The 14,022-nt window shown below is 38.0% G+C and overlaps 1 non-coding gene across 1 annotated transcript; it reads right to left on the bottom strand.

Annotated features, from left to right (window-relative positions):
* Nucleotides 1-5,643: 5,643 nt before the first annotated feature.
* Nucleotides 5,644-5,725, bottom strand: Trnal-uag (transfer RNA leucine (anticodon UAG)). The gene has a single exon. It is a non-coding gene; the product is annotated as a tRNA-Leu (tRNA).
* Nucleotides 5,726-14,022: the final 8,297 nt, after the last annotated feature.

Raw genomic sequence — 14,022 nt, 5'->3', positions numbered from 1 at the left:
AAACATACACACACATACAGGCCTAAATATGCATATAATATTATAGGTGCGGTCAGATTGGCAAAAGATTAAAGGGGATGGCTAGTAACTGATCAATGGGAATCAGAGGGAATGCTGAAGGATGATTGTTCCAATCCTTGTGGGATTCATTTAAGAGGACATCATATATCTATTGTTGTGTGAAAATTATTTGCTTCAGAATGGTCTCATATTCACGTAGTGTGCAGTTTAATGTTTCCAGGTTAGCGTGCCTGGTCAGTGACGGGGCAATCATCCCTCAGCATTCCCACTGATTCCCACTGATCGGTTACTAACCTTCCCCTTTAAGATTTAACCCTATTTTAACTGGGCTATTTTTACCGGGGGGGGGGGGGGGTCAATTTGACCCCCCCCCCCTCTGCAGATCTCGGCCGCGAAATGTTGCCTTAAGATAGAGCCGGATGTCAACTACAAGATTACATGGTCATACAATAGAAAAATATTGCCTTTCTATTTCTAATAGATTAATTACGCAAATTTATGCATTATATCATATTTTCACCTAACTCTATTAAAAAGACCGAAGGATTGCTAAAGACACATTCAACAATTTTGTTGTAAAAAAAATAGCACAATCAAAATCATTTTCTTTTGTTTTTATTGTTTTGTTATTTCCTTATGTATTTTATTGTTCTTCCCACCTTTTGTTTTCTATTGTTTTTTGCCAAAATTTGTTGCAGGCACTTTTTCAAGCTTATCTACAGTAGAATTGATTAATTTAAATTGTTAAAAGTTGAAATGATATTTACATCAATTTAACCCCAACACACAATTTGCATTGGATTTGCACACGATATCATGAATTTCAGCTGTTTTCGGGTTGACATGCATATGCAAAACATTACGTAACTTCAGAATTTTGTCCCCGGTAGTCGCAAATTTGGTCTCAAAATATGCAGGAGACTTCAATTTAAAAAAGTCATGAAACGACGCGGCAAAATCTTGGCGCATTGCAAAATCGTGGCGCGAAACGTCGAAGGGGGGGGGGGGGGGTCAATTTGACCCCCCCCCCAATTAAAATAGGGTTGAAGATCTCGAAGTTTTGCCAGTGTGACCGCAAACTTCTCGCGAACCTTCCCGCGAAACTTCCCGATATGTTTGAGGGGGTGCCTCCGAAGCGCGAGGCCATTGTCATATACAGATTGTTACGCCACAATCAGTAGCCTTCGGACTGCGCACTCTTTCTTGCGCCCGTACCAATGACCCAAACTTCGCGATCTTAAACTTCTCGATCTTTGGCCAGTCTGACCGCGCCTTATGTGATATGTTTTATATATATATATATACATCATATCTTGTAACTGCAGTAGAAGCAAACTAACTGAATTAGCAACAGAATTACCAAGATAACAATGATAAGATAAACTATTATGATAACAGTCGTTGACAAAAAAAAAAAACAACTACAAATGATAGCAATAGCAGCAATATACAATTCATCATCGAAAAATGCCCCTGATTATACCAAGTCACAATAATACCCACAGGGACTACTGAAAAGTGTGCTACTAAATAATTTAACATTTATGTTATCAACACTGTGAAAGACGTTGATAACATTATACGATTATTTCTTGGTATCAGAGAACTTTTATTTTGGATCTCTTGCGATTGTGTAGTACTGCTTCAGGGTTCGATGTCTAGTGATATTATGTACATACTTGTAATATACATTTCTTGACTTCAACACGAATTGATCATTGACCAGTGTATACAGAAGTCTGGTGTTGGGAGAGAAAAACCTCGTATTTCTTTCGAAAAGAAAGCTTTTAAACCACTCTCAGATCAACAAATCACACCTATTTCCCGGTAGGAAAAATACTATTAGGAGCCAGGCAAAACAAGCAATCAATTTACTCGTGTCGCATCGGGGCAGGTTACTGATACCACCTAAAAGTCTTCCTAAGTGATGGTCTCCATGGTGAATCCTTAATAAGAGGAGGTATACTGATTGATCAGGTGGTCTGTTATCCCAATCTTCGAAACATTATGCCCGTATTATATTTCATGCACTAATAAATTTGTTGCCTTTATTGGCGATGGGCACCGCGCACCCGGCCTTAACAGCGGCGACGGGGGAAAAATAAATAGCATGACAACCAATATTAGTTACCCATATTGAATGTCGTGGCAGCCAGAAGTTAATACTCGCCTTGCTTCAATTTGCTGACACATCTGTTTGTTCGAGTCGTGAAAAGCTATTTGACGTTGGATAATACCCCGGATTTGTATTCACGGAGGCATGAACTACCACGCGATATTATGAAGGAAGATAGGATGGTAGGGAAATAAATTTCCCTCGCTGAGAGAACTACATACAGTATTATACACCAGGGATACCTGTATTACTCCTCCCTTTATTATTCTACTTCTCTATCTTCTCCTCCAAATGAATTCCATGAGCGCACAAACAAAACAAATATATGCGATTAGGAGAAATCGGGTTGGAAAGGTTTTCCTCATTTTCGGGAAAGGAATATTTTGAATATTCAAACTATGGGTATTCACTTTAGCATGCATTGGTGTATTCATATCCGTAGGTTTTAAATTCAACGGATAAGGGTTTATTCCCACGTTAAATGATGGATGAAACGTTGAAGAAGTTAGACATTTATCATGGAGAAGAATTTCGAGGACTTCCAGTGAATATAAGCATCTACTTTCAACGGAAGGAAAGGCCAGATACGACGTTTACAATCTCCACTGAGTCTTAAAACTGACGAAGTAATAAAGGTAACTCGGATTACGTCGATACTTGTGCCGGTGAGGGTGCATTTTTGGCATCGTCCACAGAAATCTTCAAATAAACGAGGAAAATCACTCGATTGAGAGAAAAGGGCACTACATACAGCAAAGTTAGAAGACAGAGAGAGAGAGGGAGAGAGAGAGGGAATGTATAGTTGTGTGTTTGTGTGTCTGTGTCTGTGTGTGTGTGTGTGTGTGTGTGTGTGAGTGTCACGATGTATGTGTGGCCGAGACAAGGCGTGAGAAGGGACGAGTCATAAAGTCATTCATAACACTTGACATCTATACTTTTCATGAAAAAAAAAACCAAGGCATGCTCTACCAGTATTCGAATGAGAGTTCAATAATGAGAGACCAATAATGCGTAACACGACATCATTAATAAACACACTTAAAAAGTTAGCAATACTTGGTAAGAAACTGAGTTGCGTAAGAATCTCCTAAAATGAAATTAATGAAATAAAATAACGATATCATGTAATTAAACTTTACTGTTCCTGTAACACTATTTCGTTGTTGGTACAAAGGCAAATGCATATTTAACATTCCGATAATCGTATGCCAATATTTGTGAATCACAACCTATAAAGAACTATTTACAGTGGTCTTTGCGTATGTTACGTGCAAAACTCATACACGTGAACTGTAGGTTCAACAGTGGAAAATGCTCTGAAATTATGACCAGATTTGAGACGATCTTATAAGGTCTTACTGCCATGTCGATTTCCACAGTTAATTCTCTCAACTGAGCGATCATGAACGCAGAAAAAACACACTCTGCCCTGAAAGTAAGTGTTCCATTTATTTACATAAAGCGCTTGGCAATCTAAAAGTTATGAAGATTAGCCGTTTGCGAATCAGTACACGTGTTCATGACAGTCTGAACGATGATAAACATACTAAACATTCGTCTTTACGCTGATGCATCAACTGTGCTTTCTTTAACAAGTGTGCATGTACCCAAGAGATCCAAATACCTTTCCAGCAAATGTAGTGCGTGTCCGTAGACTTTGAATAATCATATGAATTTCAGGATTCTCGTAAAACTGATCATACCTTACGAATATTAATTGTATCGGTATCTCTCGCACGATCTCAAAATAGCTGGAATCTGTTCATGAATTTCAGGATTCTCGTAAAACTGATCATACCTTACGAGTATTAATTGTATCGGTATCTCTCGCACGATCTCAAAATAGCTGGAATCTGTTCATATATCACTGTGTATTCCACAACATCGGTGGCATGGTTACTAAATCCAGTTCACTGTCTAGCGATATGATTCTTGCTTCGGGTGAGAGAGGTCTCGCGTTTGTCTCCCGGACATGCCCCCATTTTGGTGCGTACACCAACATCCACACATAAACTCCAGGTTCAGCACTGGAAAATACTTCGAAATTAAGACTAGATTTAATCTTTAATGACTGACAGCCATGTTAGATACCACCGTTTATTCACTTAACTGAGTAATATCAAGACGCGAAAATGTAGAACAATCCATAGCACGTTGATATACCTGCACATACGTTTAGTCGATCCTAAAACGTCAGAAGTAGAAATGAAAATGAAACCTTGTCCCTCTCATAAACAGCTAAAAAATACATTACAACTCAAAACAAAACAAAAATATGAACAGAAAACAAAACAAAATAAATAAAAAACACAAACTAAAAACACTGAAAAAAGCCAAACAAACGAAAAAAGAAAGTTTACATTTGGCTCTGATAAAGAAGTTAGGTAAAATTTTCCTTTGCCTTGAGTGTTCCGAAAGATACACAGATATCTCTTCGACAAGAGCGTTGGTTCGTATAACACATGTAAACGGGTTCTTATAATGATATACAGGTATATTGCCAGGCATTGTGTTTTATGCAGGTAAGTACGAGTGGCGAGCTCGAAGACTCGTGTCTTGATACGTGTAAGCGTGTAAGAAGTTTCATCAGGACGATGTTCATAATTCCGAAGGTTCTTTGATAAGAAAATGGGTTGAGACTTGCTATGTGATATACAGAACGGCAGGAGTGGTAAATGAAGCATCGCGCCCGACTCTAAAACAGAATGTCAATAAGAAATGAACGAATATAGAAATATGGACGGATTTCTAATCTTGCGCGAAAACTGGCAGAGGATAGATTGAATTCGTGGAAATGCCCTGGTATACAAATTACCATCGGCATATAGATTTTCTGTGTCTATTACTAGTCTTCCTAAAAAAAAAATCATACCACAATCCAAGGCTTTACGAGAAATACAAATTTAAATTTTCGTGGTATTAAAGCATTCACACTTAAGAAATCGCACGTTAGCATCATGGTGTATTTTTAGTCTGACATGATTGGAGTTTAGAGAATGTACATCTTACAAGATTCTAGGGAAAAAAAGCATACTATTATATATTGCGTTTGACAAACGATTTTTCCATTGTTTTCATTGGTTCCTTCATGGCAGAGTAATCAACTGTAAATGACAATAAGTCACTATTCAAAGTGAAACAAAATTAATGTAAATCCGAATTACCCGGCAAAATAAAAAGATTTTCCCCTCTATCTCTGTGATGCATGTGGATGCATTTCGCAAATGCATATTCGCACACCGCTTTGCATTTGTGTTACGTATGTACGGAAGATATGAGAGAGAGAGAGAAAGAGAGAGGGCCTATGGTACCTTTCTCCCTTCATAAGTATTATAATGGTTATATTAGTTTAATTTCGAAAACTCTATCATGGTCTCTGATATACGAGTACAAATAATGTAGGAAGAAACAGCCCAGTATCAGGTGACTAAGCTAAGAATTTGACTCCTTTTGAAAAGCATACAAAGCAGCAAATGGATTAAAAGTTTTTTAAAAAAATTATTAAATGGCAGCGGTGGGATTCGAACCCACGCCATCGAAATGACTGGTGCCTAAAACCAGCGCCTTAGACCGCTCGGCCACGCTACCGACGTGAGGGAAGTGAGCGTTGAAAAGGAACTGATTTCCAACAGACTTGTGACTGTTGTAGCCAGCTACTGCATGACTTTCCGTGCGTTGTCAGTCCCTGCTTTTCTAATCATGAAATATTCCGTGTGTCTGTTTTGACGCTATCAAATCACAAATAAGCCAGTTCGGAGTTCCACTTTGCGCAAGAGCAGAAAAAGGTCATTTGTACCAACAGGGCAAGTTGGTTTTGAAATTCACTGAGATAAGCATCTATGACGTCATTATTCAAATATCCTTCTAAATGGTGCCATCACATCCACCTGACAGCAAATGAGGTATTTGGCAATATCAATACGAAAAGACTGTTAATAACTTCAATGCCAAATAATGGTATGGATGCTTTCACATGACTGCGTTGATCATGAACATTTCTGACCACCTGGTCTACGCAAGTTCAGCCTTGGTTAGAACATGATTGAAGAATTCCACGTATTGTTATGCCGGGCAAGCTACAAGTAGCTGTATTTTTTTTTTCGCTTTGAAAACAAGTGAAGCGCCTAACCAACTGAGAAAAAGGGAAGGTCATCTGTACCCATGTGCACATGAGCTAACTCCGAACTGGCTACATTGCCAAATATTCCTTTGTTAATATCATCAGATGGCTTGGAGTTCTTGACATTCTTAATACTACGGTGGTCTAATTAGTGTTAATCAAAGTAGTAGGCCTACCTTCGCATAATATATGTATATATATATATATATATATATATATATATATATATATCACTTAACGCTTCGTTTAAAAGGCAAATATTTACAAAACAAACAAATAAGAAAGGAATATCCATAAAAAATGCAACATTCACAAGACATTTCATTTTATTTTATTTTATTTCATTTGTATCAGAATGGATACCAATTGGTACATTATTACACCCGAACTACACTTAACTAGACTGCAGAGGTATACTATACACATTCTTTTTTTTTCTTCTTCACGATATTCCAAAATCAAAGAGGATTCAAAGGTAAGACAAGATAAGCTCAGCTTGATGAAATTTGTTATTCCATCTCCTAGGAATTATATTCCAACCTTGGAATTACTTCTGACTAGGGCAATATTGCGTTTAATTTGTGCGTTTGGCTTTCCATGTATACAGACTGGAAAGTAATCATTACAGGCATGATTAGGATAATCGCTATGTTGACGTATGTAGTCAGTCAAATATAAGTTTAAATAAAAGTTAATTGGGCTACCCTACGGTATCGTCGTTTCATTGCCAAGATAACAATGCTGTATAAAATCACCAAAAACATCTCTACACAATCTCACACCACCGAATACAAAGACAAGAGGTCATATCAGTCGAGTCGGTATCCCTAAGGCTCTCATATCACTGCTGATCGGAATATTTCCCCAGACATTCATTTACTTATTAATTCCTTTTTTATTTTCATTTTTCATGTCTAAGCAATAACAGTCAAAATAATAGTAAATATCATTCAATGTATTGTCACATAGAAACAAACACACCTTATTTCACTTAAAGGGATTGTATAGTTTTGGTTGAGACCTAACTTCAGATTTCTGATATATATGTATATATATGTATATATATATTTTTTTTCTTTTTCTTTTATGGGGGGGGGGGGGAGATAATGAGAAATATATTATGAAATGTGAAAGAGCATGCAATTCCAGGAGGAATTCAAAGTTTATTTGATGGAAATTGGTTTTGAAATGGCTGAGATATCCAAAACAGAGCGATGCTAATAAAAGGTGGGACCCATCTTTTATTAGCATCGCTTTGTTTTACTTTGTTTTTCGATGTCTCAGCCGTTCCAGAACCGATTTTCATCAAAAAAAAACTTTGAATTCCGCTGGGTCTGGTATGCTCTGTACTATTTCATAAGTGGTTTCTTGGTATCTCTCAAAAATTTAAAAGTCATATCCTCATCTCCACCAATACCATACCATCCCTTTAAGACTAGAAATGAAATCTGAGTGGTTGCTAAAAAGCGAACATGTCTAGCGCAGTCTCCTAACCTCAGTAAACATAAAGAGATTAACCATTTGGAACTACAGTTGTCACTATAATAGGTAAACATGACGAGTATATTCACGCAAACATACTGGCACACACACGCGCTCTTTGACACTGGCGCAGAATGACACATACAACAAAAGAAAGTCACAAGTGTGCTGTCAACCAGTTAAGAACAATGAAAAAAGAAGAAAATGTAGCAAATAAAGAGAGAGAGAGAGAGAGAGAGAAAGAAAGAGAGAGAGAGAGAGAGAGAGAAAGTGGAAGGCAGGTCGGTTATTCTCGGTGCTGGGCGAAAAAGGGAACAAAGAGATGTTCAAAGTGACAACTATATTTTTTTCCACATGATCCAGGTACATGTACTCGAAGTTTTAAACTTGTTCATAAAACCATATTATATATCATATATCTTTTTAAACGCCAAGACTGTCTGCGTTAATGAGAACCTTTCACGAGTTGTGTGAGGTATATTCCAGGGAATTTCTGCACAGGATTGGACGAAGAAGAAAAAAAAATTCAGGTGATGTATATATATATATACTATGGTTATAATATCAATGATTTAAAAGTATGTACAATGGTAAATAGATGAATTTAATATGAATATATTTTGTTGGTATATTGGTGTTGCTATTTGATTTGGATTTGTTCGATTTGTAATTACACACCTTATGGTCGATTTTGTCAATTGTCGCTTAATGTTGTTTTTTCTTTAAAGTATAATTGTCCCAGCCTTTATTTATTAATATCATCATCAACAAATCGCGTAATGTGGTTGAGTACATCAAGCAATCTAAGTTTGTGCTAGGATTGCGTCTGAAACTGAATTGATGCTTACACACAATGTTCTTATCTTCTCTTTTACAAACACAATAAATGAATGTAAATAAACTTAAATACACAAGAACTCAAGGATCCCCAAAATTAAAAGCGAAATTTATTTTATGCCACAATTGCTGCTTTGATTCCTATTTTTGGGTTTTTTCCTCACTTTTTTTTTTTTTGTGGGGGGGGGGGGACAGGTAGTATCTTATGTATAACTTTATTTTCGGAAATTAATATCGACCAATATTTTCTCAGTAATTAGTTCATAAATACAATGTGATACTTCAATGAGAACTCGTTGGAGTTGATTATTGTGTACACAACCCTTTATAGTCAATCGCTCTATAACACTCAGTGTGGTGCTTTCCCATACGATGCTTTGCTTAAAGGGGCTATCTGCAATGATATGTATTCCTTTAAATCAAGATGCTGTAATATCTAATTTGATCGTAAAAGTCATTTGATGATAAACCAACACTTCCACTCCCTTGAAATACTTCCTTGCTTGGCTGCTTCGCTGCAAACTCGTGTCTCAAGCGTGATGAGTGTGATCCGTCAAATAACCAAAGTCGAATTCTTAATTTTTTTTATACTTACGTACACGACAACACCAAATTCATAGTAAAAATTAATCAGAAGTTACAGTAGTCTCCGTTTAAGTCTCAGTTGTAGGTCATTTATTATCAAACTGTTACCGGATGCTTACTCAATACAGTCTGACATCTTGTTATTGACTTTTTAGTTTAGTTCAATCAATTATCCTCCCAAGTATAGCGAAATGTATCCTTCCAATTCAGAAAATCTGTTAATCTTGCGAACTTGTTATCAAGAATTAACGCCAATACCAAGTAACCGACGAAAATTGTGAGGCTATAACGTATATCAGGTAAACGACGAAGCACGTTGCCATGGGGATACGCTGGCATAGGAAAAACAAGCATTTTCCCTACTTCTTGAGTAGAGTATACAGGTCTTTGAAACGGGGTTTTGTTTGCTTTTGCTCTCGCCCACATATAGAGTCACTTCCTGAAACCTGGCAGCTAGACTGCATAGATAAGTTGCCGGAACATGCTGACACTCGGCACGAACGCTTACGTCTATTAAATCCGCACTGACTTCTGGATAATTCGCAGTCGTTTTCATTCACAAGTTGTTGTTTTGTTTGTCTCTCTCCTGAATCTGAATCTACATTTAAGCATTATGTCTGCGTTATCTGCCTCACAACAAACTTATCGCTCCATGGTTGATATGAGAAAAAAATAACATTTATTCTTGAAATTTTGCTTCCGACCAAGCATATAAGACAGAAATGTTTTTAACATTCCCTTCGATTTTTGAATGAAACAACATTTTTTGTTTTAACTTAATTTTACCTTATTTAATCATTCAAAATATGTTGTCGTCGTTATTGCTACCTGGTGCTGCTTCATATACTTCTGTCATAATTATATTGAGGATAGTGAGAAAGTTTGCTTGACAATGTTCGTTCTAATCTTGAATAAGAGTTTGAGCCATGAAGGAACGTTGTTGCGATCCAGAGCAGTGAACTGCATTTTAAGAGAGCAGTGAACTGCATTTTAAGGAAACAGTTCAGCGAAATGAGGGCGAATATACAAATTATGTAAAATGTACTGATAAAGGCAATTTCGGAGATATTCTACCGAGGTTGTCTGTCGGGTCAAGATGATATTTTGATTGAATCTAGTTTATATCTACTCGAGACTGCTATGCACACACATGCCCACATGTGTACTTGATGTATGTATCAAATTTGTTTAAGAAATTACTTACAAAATAAGATTTTCCTCATCTTCTACGGAGGGTATATATCAAGACTAAAAAGCTCCCATAGTAAACAACAACAACGACAACAACAACAATAGCAGCAGCAGCACAACAACAACAACAGCAACCAAGACAAAACAACTGCCAACTTATAACTTGACCAAAGACATGGGTTGCATGGTAAGATGAAGAATAAATGGTATATTCTGCAAAGACAATTATGTGAAGAACTCATTGACGTGTCATCAATGAAGATAATTGTCTCATCACTTTAATTTCCAAGGCAAACCATATGTAGTAAAAAGTCATGGAAAGCTACACTGAAAATCTGACGGCGACAAATCACTGTGATTTATGGCCTTGTCGATTTATTGCTTTCATTTCAAGATGTACACCTCCCCTCCCCTTGAAAATGTTTTAGAATTACATTATTTCAACATGGGTTGATGTAGAAATACAGGTTTCTAATCCTCCTCCCTCATCTTTCCCTCATGATATTCTTCGCTACTCTCTTCCTATTTTCTTCTTAGGTCTCTTTTAATTACGTGTGAGATTCCATGCTGTACATGGTATTTATCATACGAATAACATGTCATATCATCCGGCATTGCTCGACTTGCAGTCACGGTTATAGCGTTAGATTTCTCAGTGCATGTGAGACTATACTGCCGGAAAATAAATCACTTTATTCTCCCCCTGTCCCTCTCCTCTGAATGAAACGAAGTCGTCATGAATTGGGGCGGTATATGGAATCAGCGGTCTCGCTTGAGAGCGCAAGCTCATTTGTTTCTGCCACGTCTCTAGGCTGCTGCAGCGCCATTGACGCCAGCACCCCTGTGTAGAAACATTCTCCAGTTGGCACATTCTCTTCCGCGGCAAAGCAAATACCTCGATATTCCACTCCGATTACCACCCGGCGCAGATGGTCACACCCAAAATTGTGACGACTGAGTTAATCTTTCTTTCTTTCTTCCATCTTTTATTTGGAGGTTAAATGCGAACCAAGTTGCAGTCCTGATATGATGTGTGTGAAATTGAATGAGTTAAATGATAGACGACGTAAGTAGTGAAAACACTTTGACGAAAGTCTGTAAACGAAAAACGACAATTTTGGGAGAAGATTCCCACCATTAGTGCCTCTGGCTCTCTTCACCTCCCCTTCCCCCACTCTCCGGCGCCTCTTTTCGTTCCTCCGCCCTTTCCATCTATCTTTGTAGTCCACTATTCTCTGTGACTCAGAGTGTTTATTTTGTTTCCGTTGTGCACATCCTTCCTCGTGGCCCACAATATTTCTGCGCATATCAGCTTCGATTTTCTTCACGCATCAGGCATGTCTTATCGGGATTTTCAAAGAGTGGTCCCCAAGCAGGCGAACAGCTACAATGAGCTTTCTCAAATCATTAGTCTTAATTTTAGCCATCCATTACCCGACGCAACCGGAGTGACACTCACACAAATAGTTGGATCCCAGCGAAAAAAAAGACCACTCGCCGAAACTCCTCTTCCTTTCATATCCCGTCTAACAGTAAGATCAGCTCGCCATTTTGGTTTCGGAGAAATCGTTCGAGATACACATGGGGGGAAAGGGCAAGATGCGATAACCCCTTTACAAGGCATTTATTCCTTCTCTTCATGAATCTCTCGCTATCTTTCTCTCCCCTTTTCTCCAATGACGCCTTTTTATCTGCAATTACCTAAGTAGTGAATGTCGCTTACTATCTATCACTCTGAATGAAGCCTCAGGACGAGCGGACATAGAACGTAATCCCTCCCCGTGATATCATACCTACAGTGCAAGAAACGCGCCATAGTTGTGATTGAGAACCTATCGCCGCATCGTCCTCGACGAAATGCATCAAATCTGCATGTGATTTTCAGACACTCTTCGACTACTTTTCTACAGTTGTGTCTCAGGGTTTCTCCTGTTGTTCCTAACCTTCTAGTTTCATTTCTATGCCTATACACATGTCTTGCAGCCGCATATATATATATATATATATATATATATATATATATGCTTGATCCATTCTCAAAGCGTTAATTTCGTCACCATTTTTTTTTCACTTTTTGTATTGGCTGCAAACTCGACAGATAAACAGACAGATAATGTTGGGTGGTTTTTTTTCTTTCAAAGGGAATACGGTTACTACTACACTCACACATTCAGAAAACGAAACTTGCACAAGCCATTGTGTAGAATGAAGGCAAAAAAGGCTAATATAGCGTCAATTTTCGCGGTGGCGCCCGCATGTAGATGCAGAAAAACGCCTATTTTTCTGTCAGGCGTCCATCCCGAGATAGTAGGGCACTGACCGAGTGTCTCGTTTGCTTATTTACGAATTCTGCGTATAACCATATTAATCAACAGGTCCCCTTTGTTCGCGGAGCTAGCACATCATGGAAATTAAACCAGCCCCACTCCTTTCTATCAATCACTCTCATTTAGGAAGAGGAGAGAAGCTTCGCTGCTTATAACAAGAGTATAACAGGATTATGATGGGAACGATCGATTCGTACGGAAATCAGCGAGCTGCACACGCTGTTAGTTCTACACCGGATAGATTAACCCCGCACGGTGGACGCTTTCTCGCTCATGAACCGTTCATTGTGTTATTTGGGGATGGGCACAAGAAGAAGACCAGTATTGCCTCATTAATCCCCGGATGTAGCAATCCAAGTCATATTTGTCAGCCGGATGAGCCGCAGAAGGGGGGGGGGGGGGGAGGGGTTGGGATGGTGATGACGGAGGAGTAAAAGAAAGCGGCTTCAATGCATACATGTCGTTCTTGTATCAAACGACGACATGATGACGTGGGTGCGATGATGTGGCCATTTTTACAACATAAAGTCCAAACCGTGAACGACTCCCCCCTTTTTTTAATACTAGCCAACATTCACCTGCGGTTTGAACAATTTTCCAAATTGTTAAGTAATTGATAGAATTAGGTAAAGAACATTATAATAAACAGCTATGGAACTGTCTAACAAAGCTCCATTAAAATCTACATAAACTTGGTAGACATAACGAGGTGACGTGACATTTCAACGAATATTATCATTATTTTTTTTAAGTTATAGATTGCAACCTACTTCTCCAGAATGCAATATTGATTTTATAGTGAACGGTCGGCATATGCAAATACGGCCGGTGGTTCAAACTGTTGAACCACGCTATGTCTAACGAGAAAGTGTCACACCAAATCCATCGAATCAAGTAAGAACTTATGTGAATGATATAGCATAAATTATACGAAAAATATTGAAAGCATAATGCGAAACCTTTAAACAGGTTTCGTATAAAATGTCATCCCTGCTTTGGATTTTTCCAGGATTTTAGGTCGAGACACGTACAAAATGATAAAGAATTAATGATGGTATTTGCAATATGTCAAAATCTACGTTATGCTCGTGACTTTTAATAATATGAAACTTTATAAACGGTTCAGTTAACCTACATAAAGATCAAACGCGGTATTCGATGACTTCTTGTTTTGGGACATCATTGAAACTCAACTCCAAATAAATTTTGGCATACTGTGCATGTTGGAAATCACGTGCCACATACCCAGAGACACGCACAAACACACACACCCTGACATACATACACACACGCATAAGTAAATGGGTACATGGATATCGACATTAACCATGTTAACGGCATAT

This window comes from Diadema antillarum, unplaced genomic scaffold (assembly GCF_040938485.1).
Source record: "Diadema antillarum isolate AM-2024a unplaced genomic scaffold, OU_Dant_1.0 seq00000093_RagTag, whole genome shotgun sequence".
Classification (NCBI taxonomy): Eukaryota; Metazoa; Echinodermata; class Echinoidea; order Diadematoida; family Diadematidae; genus Diadema; species Diadema antillarum.
Note: the sequence above shows the minus strand (reverse complement) of the source record. Positions and strands in the feature narration are given on the sequence as shown.